The following is a 10,843-nucleotide window of genomic DNA, read 5'->3' on the forward strand; positions in this document are numbered from 1 at the left end:
GTATTTCAAACTAGAAAATAGTGACACTCTACTAAACTCCAGATCTTCCAATGGCTAATTAATCCAATGCTAGTTCCACCATACTTCCCTGGTCACTAAATCAGACTGAGAAAGAAGTGCCTTGTCTAACAGAAGAACACATGGCTACTCGTTTACTCACAGGTGCCCCCAACAAGTAGAAAATTTTGTCCAACTTTCTTCAACATATTGTTCTTAGTTAATAGTTTATAGGTTACTGGTTTAAATAGTCATGTCATATTGACAGTAAATTTTTTAATTTACAGGAAGAAAGTCCATATCTTTTAAAATTTATATGTTACTCAGTGGAAAGAACATTATGAAACTTTGGGGTCATAGGAAATCTCTGCACCTTCTCCTCAATTTTGCTGTAAACTTAAACTACTCTTAAAAAATAGAGTCTTTGGGGCCAGCAAATGACATAGTGTTTAAGGTGCTGGATTCCCATATGGCCGAATAGAGTTCCAGTCTCAGACCTAGCAGCTTAAAAATCTTACCAGGAGGGGCCAGCAAGTGGCATGGTGGTTAGGGGCGCTGGACTCCCACATGGCCAACCACGGTTCAAGTCTCGGACCTGGTGGCTCTGTCTCTCTCTGATCAAACTGGAAAATAATAATGATAATTATAATAAATAAAGTTAAATAAAATAATTCTTTAAAAAAAAATCTTACCAGGTGTATGTACATGTGTGCCCAATATCCCAAGAGAGAATGAAAGAGAAGGGATTGTGGCATGGCCACTCCCCTGAGGAATGATCTCTCACTTCAATCTCACTATCTGTCTCTCTCCAATGAGCGTATGTGCCCAATGGCAAAAATAAAAAGTAAAAATAAAGTCTTTAAAATTAAAAAAAAACACTTCAGGAGTCAGAAAAAAAAATTTTTTTTTAGAGAAACCATGGGTTTCTTTTTTTAAGCATAAATGTTAGAGTTATTCTAAGAAACATTTTAAAAGAATGTCTGTTTGCATATTTATGCATTGAAGAAATTGTGTGGATTTTTTTTTAATTGAAGGGTAAGAGTTTTGAAGAAAATCCTTTAAAAGACTGAATCATTATGGAAAATAATTTTGAATTTTGAGAACATTAAATTGCTTTATTTCCCAAAGCTTCACAGTAACAGAGAAATGCTTTGGAAAACTTTTCAAGCACTTAGAATTTTACAGTGATGTAAAAGTTGCCTGACACCCATTACAGATAATAGTACCTGGTTAATTTCCTATTGCTTTTCTTTCAATGATGGTTTTCTACCAAGCAACATTAAACAGGCAAGACAAAGATCAAATAGTCTCTGATCAGCTAATGCTCATTTTATCTAGTACAAATGATAAGACAGGAATAATAAAGAAATCATTTTCAGAAACCAGCAGTTAGCGTAATGGCTATGTTGCTGGATTCCCATGTAGTCGACCGCAGTTCGCATCCTGGACCTGGTGGCTTAAAACTCATGCCGGGCACGAGTGCGTGCGTGCCCAAGAGTCCGAGAGGAGAATGGAGGAGAAGGGATTGCAGAATGACCATCCCCCCTGGTGAGTGATTTCTTGCTTTCTGTCTCTATCTCTCTCTCTGTCTGTCTGGCAAGCACACGCGCCCTGTAGCAAAAAACCTCTTCAAAACAAAAGAAATAATTTTCTCTTAGTTCTGTCACTCATAAAGTACTATCAAGACCTTAGTTCTTCCAAAGAAATTTCAAAACATGTGACATCTCTGTGTGTGCAGAGATTTGTCCTTTTGGTTATTTTTGTATCTAAAGAGACAGAAAGCATTCAAAATAGCTTATGTACATATGCCTTCAATAAATTTTAAATTTTGTTTTTAATGACAACTTTTAAATCCACAATAAATTATGAAGTAAAACCACACTCATAATGGGCCTCTTTTTTTTTTAACTTTTTTTTTTTTTTGAGAGGTTTTCGCTATAGGCCGCGTGCACTCGCCAGAAAGACAGAGACAGAGAGACAGAAAGCGAGAAATCACCCCCCAGGGGGGATGGCCACGCCGCAATCCCTTCTCCTCCATTCTCCTCTCGGGATCTTGGACATGCACACACATGTGCCCGGCATGAGTTTAAGCCGCCGGGTCCGGGACGCGAACCACAGTCGACTACATGGGAGTCCAGCAACATAGCCAGAACACTAACTGCTGGTCCATGATGGGCCTTTTATCACAAGGACTTTAGAAGGAGGTACACACCAACAACCTTTCTGGGGGATGAATAATAGAACAGGAGAATTACCATTGTCTTGCCAGATGAGAATGGAAATCACATGGCTGCCCTTGATAATGCTCTAAACCAAGTTAGCAAACTACAGCCTGTTAACCAAATCAAGCATACTGTCTGTTACTCTAAATAAAGTTTTATTAGAACACAATCACACTCATTCATTTATAGTCTATGACTGCTTTTGTCCGCTTATAGAATTGAGTAGTTGCAAGAGAATCCATTTGGCTCTCAAAAGCCCAACATATTTATATTATCTGGTCCTTTAAAGAAAAAGTTTGACACCCATGCTATAAATTTTTCTCCTTTCCCATCCTGTCCTATGGATAGCACTAACTAATGGGAAAAGACACAACCTTAGACTTTCTGATGGCAAGAAGCAGAAGATAATGCATTTTTTCCCCTGGGTTATTCAGGTCATATTTCTGGGTCTCTGAAAACCGCATGCATTTCATAGGGCCCACAATCAAGAGCCATTTTTGACTGTGCAACAGCATGGCCTTCCCTCCACTGCTCTAAATAGAAACAGAGACAGCAGAGGATCCAAAAACAACTGAGCGTTTAACTGATAGGGATGTGAAGGTTTACTTAGTACATCCCTTTACACCTTCTGATGAGAAAACTAGTTATGTTTCCATTTAAAGACAGAAGGATAGGAGCCCCTGAAAACTAAGAATTTAGGACGAACTATCCATATTCAAACACTTTCTACTTTTACATTCCACATCACTACATGTTTTAGTTTCAACTACACACCTGAAATAATAACAAAATATTAAGTGAACATCTCTAGAATTTTCAATGAAGGGTAAAATCTGTTAAGATAGAGTCATATTGCAACACCCTGTTCTTTTCCAATGTATTCTTTAAAAAAAATTATTATTTTATTTAACTTATTTATTTATTTATTTAAATTTGACCAGAGAGACAGAGAGAAAGAGAAAGAGAGAAAGTGAGAAACCAAGCCGTCAGGTCCAGGGCTCGAACCACGGTCCGCCATGTGGGAGTTTAGCACCCTTAACCATCCCACCACCTGCCAACCCCATCCAATGTATTCTTTTATCTGTATGGAAGGACCAATTTCAATGTTTTAGTCACAAGTAACAAATTAGTAAGTAAGTAATTCTTGATGCCTATCTATAAAGCACCAGCAAGAGAAAACATTCCTTTTCCATATTTACCAGACACCCAAGGAATGTCCACAGTTTTGAAAGCTGACTCTGAACGTGTTTTGGAGAGAGGAAGTATGTGTTGAATAGTTGCCATTGCCTGCCAGCTATCCTGGTCTATAAAATCTTTCACTGACTTCACACACTGATGCTGACTTTTAGCTTCCTTTCAACCCTGGTCACAAAGAGCAATGATTGCCATTGTCGGTCAATTCCCAGAGAAACATCTGTCTTCTGTATTCCTTGGGCAGGTACTTCCTTGCATAGCAGTTTCAGAGTTTATGGTTATTACCCTCTGGAGACATCTGTCTATGTTGTTTTTTTTTTTTTTTTTTTTTTTTTCCTGACATACTGCATCATGAAGTCTACTGCCAAGAGTACTTTAACTACCCAAAAAGATTTTTTCTGCTGTTTTAGTCATTTTATTACTTTATTTCTGTAGGCCAAATAGAATACAGAAAATCAGCAATTCCTCATTCCATAGGCTCCATCACATAACCTGGTGTGATTAGGCTGCAAGATTTTATCCAGTGACAGCTTTAAAGGCCTCTCATTGAAGCAAAAGTGCTGGGTCCTCTTGTTTGTATCAAAGAATTGCACTGAGACTTTCCATGAAGTGTGAATGCTTTTAAGAAACCTTTCAAAGGAAATGTATTTTTAAAGGAAGTCAATATATGGGTCTAATTAGTTGAAAAATCACCAAGTTCCTCATTGATTTCTTTTATTATCAAATATAGTACTTTAAAATAGCTTTTTGTTTGCCAGGAAAAATAACTTTACACCTATTTTTATTCCTTTTACTTCTATTCCTAATACTATTTAAATAAACATACTTTAGAATTTCTACTTTTTATTTTCAGGTAATGCAATGCTTATTATCTTAAAGCTATAGAAAATGTCAATTGTCATGATTAACCTAATAAATTTACAAACTTTTTTATGAAAAATTAATTCAGGTCAGAAAGCTATTGCCAAACATCTCTTAATATACTTTTTCCAACTTTGCCATCGCTCACTTTCCTACATAAACAGACCTTTCAAAATAAAGCATGGAAAATCTAATCCACATGGATTCATATTATCAAAGTTGTTTGACTGGGTTATTTTCCATGGTGTCAGCTTTGAAATTAATCTCTTGAGAAGATAACTTTAAAAGGAACACTTAACATAGATTTTACCAATGTCTTTTTTTTGTCCTTATGGAAAACTTTTATTTCATTCATGGCAATAATTAGTATATTCTTCTGAAGTGGTCCCTTTCTCAGTTGTAGACCATGGCAAGTTTGACCGGCAAGGTCATTAGCGATCTTTTTAATGGTGAATTGGAATCCCTGTCTGGTCCGTTTATCTGAGGCTCGTTCCATGTACTAACTGCAGCCAGCAGCTTCACAATGCTGCTACTCATTTCTTTAGGCAGCTTCAAATAGTTGCCCAGGAACTGGAGTGTCAAGGGACTGACCACTGAGGTCCAGCTCACCAAAGCTACTGGATGCTGAAAAAGTACTGTGATGTATCAGCCTTGAACATGTCCTTGTTCACATATAAACCCAGTCCCTTGATCTTGCTGAAACCAAGTCAAATCATTTCAGTTTCTCACACCTTGCTGAGCACCGTTTCATGTTTTATGTTTCTAAATGTCTTGCTTCACAAGCAGAGATTATTTTAGAGTGTAGATCAATTCAATTCATTGTCATGATTATCGTCTGTGTTCAAGAAAACTTATTAAAACAATAGAGCAAGTGTGTGCCAATTGGCATTTTTAAGTCCATTTGGTATTAATTTACTTATTATGTTAAAACTCAGATTCTCAGTGTGACACCATCACATTTGAGCCTTAAAACTATTCAAAGGCTTGCTTGGTGATGCAGCAGTAGTGCGATGCTCAAGCAAAGCTGGGTCCATGTGGAAGAGTGCATGTTGCATTCCCAGGTTGACCTGTTCACATCCCCCATGATCCTGGCTGGCTGGGATGAGTGAGAGTGGGGATTGTAGAGTTAGACCCCATGGGGAGTATTTATCTTTCTATTTCTAGTTCAATAAAATAAACCAAACCTAAACAACCAAAAAGAAAAGGGAAAAAAAAAAAAAAAAAAAACCCACTAGAGGAGAGATAATGAGGATATAGAAAGAAGCCTGAGCAGAAACTTAGAATCAGCTGCCATGTGACTTGTGGATTGTGGCTACAGGCAGGGAAAGCAGCCTCAAGAGCATGGAGCTCTGTTATGATATCACATTATTAGGTTACAGCATGATAGTGTGCAGAAAATAGAAAGGAAACGGGCCTGCCCAGAGGGTCTACTCTGGAGAAATGAAGGAATTAATGTTCTTGTGCAAATGTTAAACGCCAGACAAAGGAGGATAGATAAGATAGCAAGAGAAAGGAGCCATGAGTTCTAAAACAAGAAATTGGCATGATTAAAGCTCTCTTTAGAAGCTGCAGGCTGAATTCCAAATGCACCTTTGTTTTGGCTCAGTGGATTGTGGGATTTCACTTCCGAAATGTAATATATGTCACCTTTTCAGTAAGACCCTCTCTGGCCACTCTATTCTAACTTTCAACTCTCCTTACTGTGGAATCCTGTCTTTCTCTGTTTTGTTTTGTTTTGTTTCTCTCTTCCTTAGCATTATCACAAGCACAGTATATATTTTGATATTTACATTATTTATAGCCCATGTCTTCTACTAGAGAATGCCAGTTCCATAACAACAGGGATTTGTCTTAATTTTTTTTCATTGTTATGCCTTCAGTATTGAGAAAATACCTAGTATGCCTAATACATACTAACTCCTGAATAACATGTTCCATGAATAAATGGATTGATTTGTTCCATGCAACAAGTAGGCTGTATCCTTGATACTATAAACAAGGTGGAAAATAAGAGAGATTGGTTCCTGCTCTCATGGAACTTGCATTTTAGTATAATGATTAAACACATTTAATATTGATATTAATTCCAGAGAGTGCTGTTGGTTCCGAGGAAAATATAACAGAGTAACACAACTTGAAATAAAATGCTTTTCTGTTGTAAGCATTGAATATAGGGCAGTAGGGAAGTTTTTTATTATTATTATTATTATTATTTTAAACTCAACATCTCAGAACAATATATACTGGTTTCCAGTCTCAGTTATTTTTGGGACACAGAAACAGAGCTTGCAGAGGCAAGAACCTAACTGTGATACAATGGATTTCTAGAAACACTCTAGAGAGAATACTAACAAATGATTTACAGTAAATTAAAAAGAACAACTGTGATTACTAGAAAGTAGCATAGTTTCATCAAGAGTAAGAAACACTACCTTTATGCTATTTCCTTTCTTGATCGATTTATCAGCTTGCTATATATTAAAGAAATGAAGTAGATAAAAGGTCTTGATTTCAGCAAAGCACTGGAAATTATTTCATAATATCCTTGAGAGAAAGAAAGAGAAATTCCATAGGATGAAAAAACCTCTTCGGAGAATGTGTTCTTGATAAGAAATCTCCAGAGACAGCCACTAGATTTATAAGAAAACCCTGAAGACAAGTGTAAGACATTTGAAGGTGTTTGGAATAGGGATTCAGTTCACACTAGGAATGAATGAATCAAAATTAACATGATAGTATGTAAAAGTAACAAATATAAAGACTTTTCAGAAACCCAAATGAGCGGAATCTATTCATTCTAGTTTACTGTCAGTTAAACTTGAGCCAATAGTCATTTGATTCTTTAAACAGAGTGTGACTCTGGGCTGCATTAATATTCCCATTCAAGGAAAGAGTAGTGATAGATAAAAACACATCTTTATCACTTCCACATTTAGTTACTTCACCAAGGTTATCTGTATACCTGGAATCACATGAAAAAGATTTGATGCTGTCACATATATAGATAGATAGATAGATAGATAGATACAGATTTTTAAAAATAAACAAAAGGCTGTGTTAAATTGATTGCCTGAATTCTTGGTGTCCAGTATAGCGTCTATAAATACTTGTGACTGATACCATGCAACGAAGGTAAGATAATGATAGAATAGTACAAAATTAATCCATAAATGTGTATACCAGAAGGAGCTGGACCATTATTAATATGGGTCATAAATTTATCTCTGAGCTTCCTAGCAGCCAAGACAAGGAAACAAATGTTAAAAAATCACTTTCTCTCTAAACTAAAACTTTGTCATTTTATTCTAGCAGCAACATCAATTTTTCTTGCAAAAATATCTTGAGAGACCATGCCTTTAAAAAACCACACTATAGCCCGTGTAACCAAAAGTTACATTTTTTAAAAAAATTAATAAAAGAAAAACCTGAGATAAATTTCTCACATGATGTCTCATCGAACAAATACAATATGAAGGAACTTTACAGAACACTCAGTCAGAAGCTGAGGAGCGGCAGCTGCCTGAGCTGCACACAGCTACGGGCACCTTCTCGCTCCCCCACGCCGGGCCTCACCCCACTCACTGGCTGTAGAAAATGGTGAAAGAAACTACTTACTATGATGTTTTGGGGGTCAAACCCAATGCAACCCGGGAAGAATTGAAGAAGGCTTACAGGAAACTGGCCTTGAAGTACCACCCTGATAAGAATCCAAATGAAGGCGAGAAGTTTAAACAGGTTTATGACGTTCTCTCTGATGAGAAGAAAAGGGAATTATATGACAAAGGAGAAGAGCAGGCAATTAAAGAGGGTGGAGCAGGTAGTGGTTTGGGCTCCCCAATGAACATCTTTGATATGCTTTTTGGAGGAAGAGGAAGGATGCAGAGAGAAGACGTAAAAATGTTGTATGTCAGCTGTTGGTAATCTTAGAAGATTTACATAATGGTGCAACAAGAAAACTGGCCCTACAAAAGAATGTGATTTGTGACCAATGTGAAGGCCGAGGTGGTAAGAAAGGAGCAGTAGAGTGCTGTCCCAATTGCCGAGGTACTGGAATGCAAATAAGAATCCATCAGACAGAACCTGGAATGGTGCAGCAAATTCAGTCTGTATGCATGGAGTGCCAAGGTCATGGAGAGTGGATCAGTCCTGAAGATGGATGTAAAAGTTGCAATGGAAGGAAGATAGTTCAACAGAAAAAGATTCTAGAAGTTCATATTGACAAAGACATGAAAGATGGCCAGAAGGTAACATTCCATGGTAGAGGAGACCAAGAACCAGGACTGGAGCCAGGAGATGTTATCATTGTACTAGGTCAGAAAGATCATGCTGTTTTTACTCAACGAGAAGACCTTTTCATTTTTATGAACATACAACTGGTTGAAGCATTGTGTGGCTTGCAGAAGCCAATTTCTACTCTTGACAACTGAACCATAGTCATCACTTCTTATCCAGGTCAGATTGTCAAGCATGGAGATATCAAGTGTGTCTTAAATGAAGACATGCCAATTTATCTTAGACTATTTGAAAAGGGTTGCCTAATCATTCAATTTAAGGTAAACTTCCCTGAGAATGGCTTTCTGTCTCCTGATAAACTCTCTTTGCTGGAAAAACTTCTACCTGAAAGGAAGGAAGTAGAAGAGACCAATGAAATGGACCAGGTAGAACTGGTGGACTTTGATCCAAATCGGGAAAGATGGTGCTACTACAATGGAGAAGCATATGAGGACGATGAGCATCATCCCTGAGGTGGTGTTCAGTGTCAAACCTCTTAATTGGGCCAGTAAATAACACTGCTGGCATTTTATATGCAGTAGCAAATGAGTGAAGGACCGTAATCATAATATGCTCACTGCTTGCTTGTTTTTATTTTAATATTAATCTATAGTAGTGTTTTAAAAAGTTAGGTGAATAAATGCAAATATAAAAGCTGAAAAAAAATACAATGGGAAGTACTGAAAAACTTTCAAAATTTAAATTTTACTTAAAATACAAGTTTGCTAGTCTACCACAATGGCATACAGGTCGTGCCACCTCTTGGATGGCTGGAAGCTGTGCAAGAGGCCCCAGATGAATCTGAACATGCACCTATAATCCTAGCTAATTGGGAGGCTGGGGCAGAAGGATTATGACACAGCAATATCTTGTCAAACGTCTTCATCTATCTTCTTTTTCTCTCTTTAGATCTCTCCCCTCTTTTGCTCCCCCCCTCTCTCTCTCATAAAGGAATATATTAATATGTATGTTGGTGGAGGGGGTTGGGGGGAGCTGAATACTTTTTACTACTCCACAGGGAAATAGCAGAAAACCAAACACAGATAATTCACTACTGATTTAGGGATGAAAATGTGGGGTTCACGTATACAGGTTGTCAGTGATCAGGACTGCTCTAAGTACTGTGGTATAGCATGAAAAATACTAGAAAACGAATGACTGTGTATCATTGAGACAGTCATTTTTTTAAATTTATTTGTTTATTTATTTACAGTCATTCACTGTACATCAATAAAATATAGAAAATGAGATTTTTCCATCCAGTATTCATTGTGTATTGGTTCAATCAAGGATATTACCATACATGTCATCATCAACAAATAATTTTCTATTTATTGTTTCTTATATATTTCGCTTCCCCCTCCCTTGATTCTCTACTTCTCAACCTCTGCCAACTATCCCCTGATATATACATACTTATTAATGTATGTCTGACTTTAAGCGTAAACCTCAGTGAGTAAAGTGAACATACTATAAAGTAGCACCTCACTGGGGCTATATAGTTTACTGCAGTCATTAAAATAGGTATTCAGGGAACCAGCAGTTGGCGTAATGGCTATGTCGCTGGACTCCCACATAGTCAACCACGGTTCGCATCCCTGACCCGGTGGCTTAAAACTCACGCCGGGCGCGTGTACGTACGTGCCCAAGATCCCGAGAGGAGAATGGAGGAGAAGGGATTGCGACATGACTATCCCCTGTGGGGGGTGATTTCTCGCTTTCTGTCTCTATGTCTCTCTCTGTCTGGCTGGCGAGCACACACGCCCTATAGCGAAAATCTCTCCAAAAAAAAAAAAATAGGTGTTCATAGGTATTTTTAATGCATTTTTTTATTTCAGAAAAGTTTAGTTATGATAGATCAAAATCTAAAAATGTTAAGAGAAATTTACTTAAAACTTAAAGCAGGAAGAATGTTAGGATTCTGTTCAAATAGTAAGTAGATGAACCTATCAACAATTCAAGAGAAGACAAAAATCTTTAAATATGGAAATCAAGGCATCGAAGAAAATCAGTAATGTTTTAGTCTAAAATAAAAACATTCTATTTCACTAGGTCGGTCTCATGTAGTTAATCTCTCTTCTATTGAACTTGCAGTGTTACTGTGGTCTGATCTTTCTATTTAAACTCTGGAAGTTAACATTCAACTCCAGACTTGTTCCTATCATTAGACTGGCCATTCTCTTGGTTGTTTCTTGTACTCTTGTTTCTGTGTGCCTGGTTTTAGTTTCCCTGGTATAGCACTCCCTTCAGCACTTCTTGGAGAGTTGGTCTGGTGTTGATAAATTCTTTCAGGTTTT

The 10,843-nt window shown here is 37.3% G+C and overlaps 1 pseudogene; it reads left to right on the forward strand.

Moving 5' to 3' along the window:
* The first annotated feature begins 7,867 nt into the window (after positions 1 to 7,867).
* Positions 7,868 to 9,046, forward strand: LOC102490629 (dnaJ homolog subfamily A member 1 pseudogene; annotated as a pseudogene).
* The last annotated feature ends 1,797 nt before the right edge of the window (positions 9,047 to 10,843 follow it).

The sequence above is a fragment of the Tupaia chinensis genome, unplaced genomic scaffold (assembly GCF_000334495.1).
Source record: "Tupaia chinensis unplaced genomic scaffold, TupChi_1.0 Scaffold145685_1, whole genome shotgun sequence".
Lineage (NCBI taxonomy): Eukaryota > Metazoa > Chordata > Mammalia > Scandentia > Tupaiidae > Tupaia > Tupaia belangeri.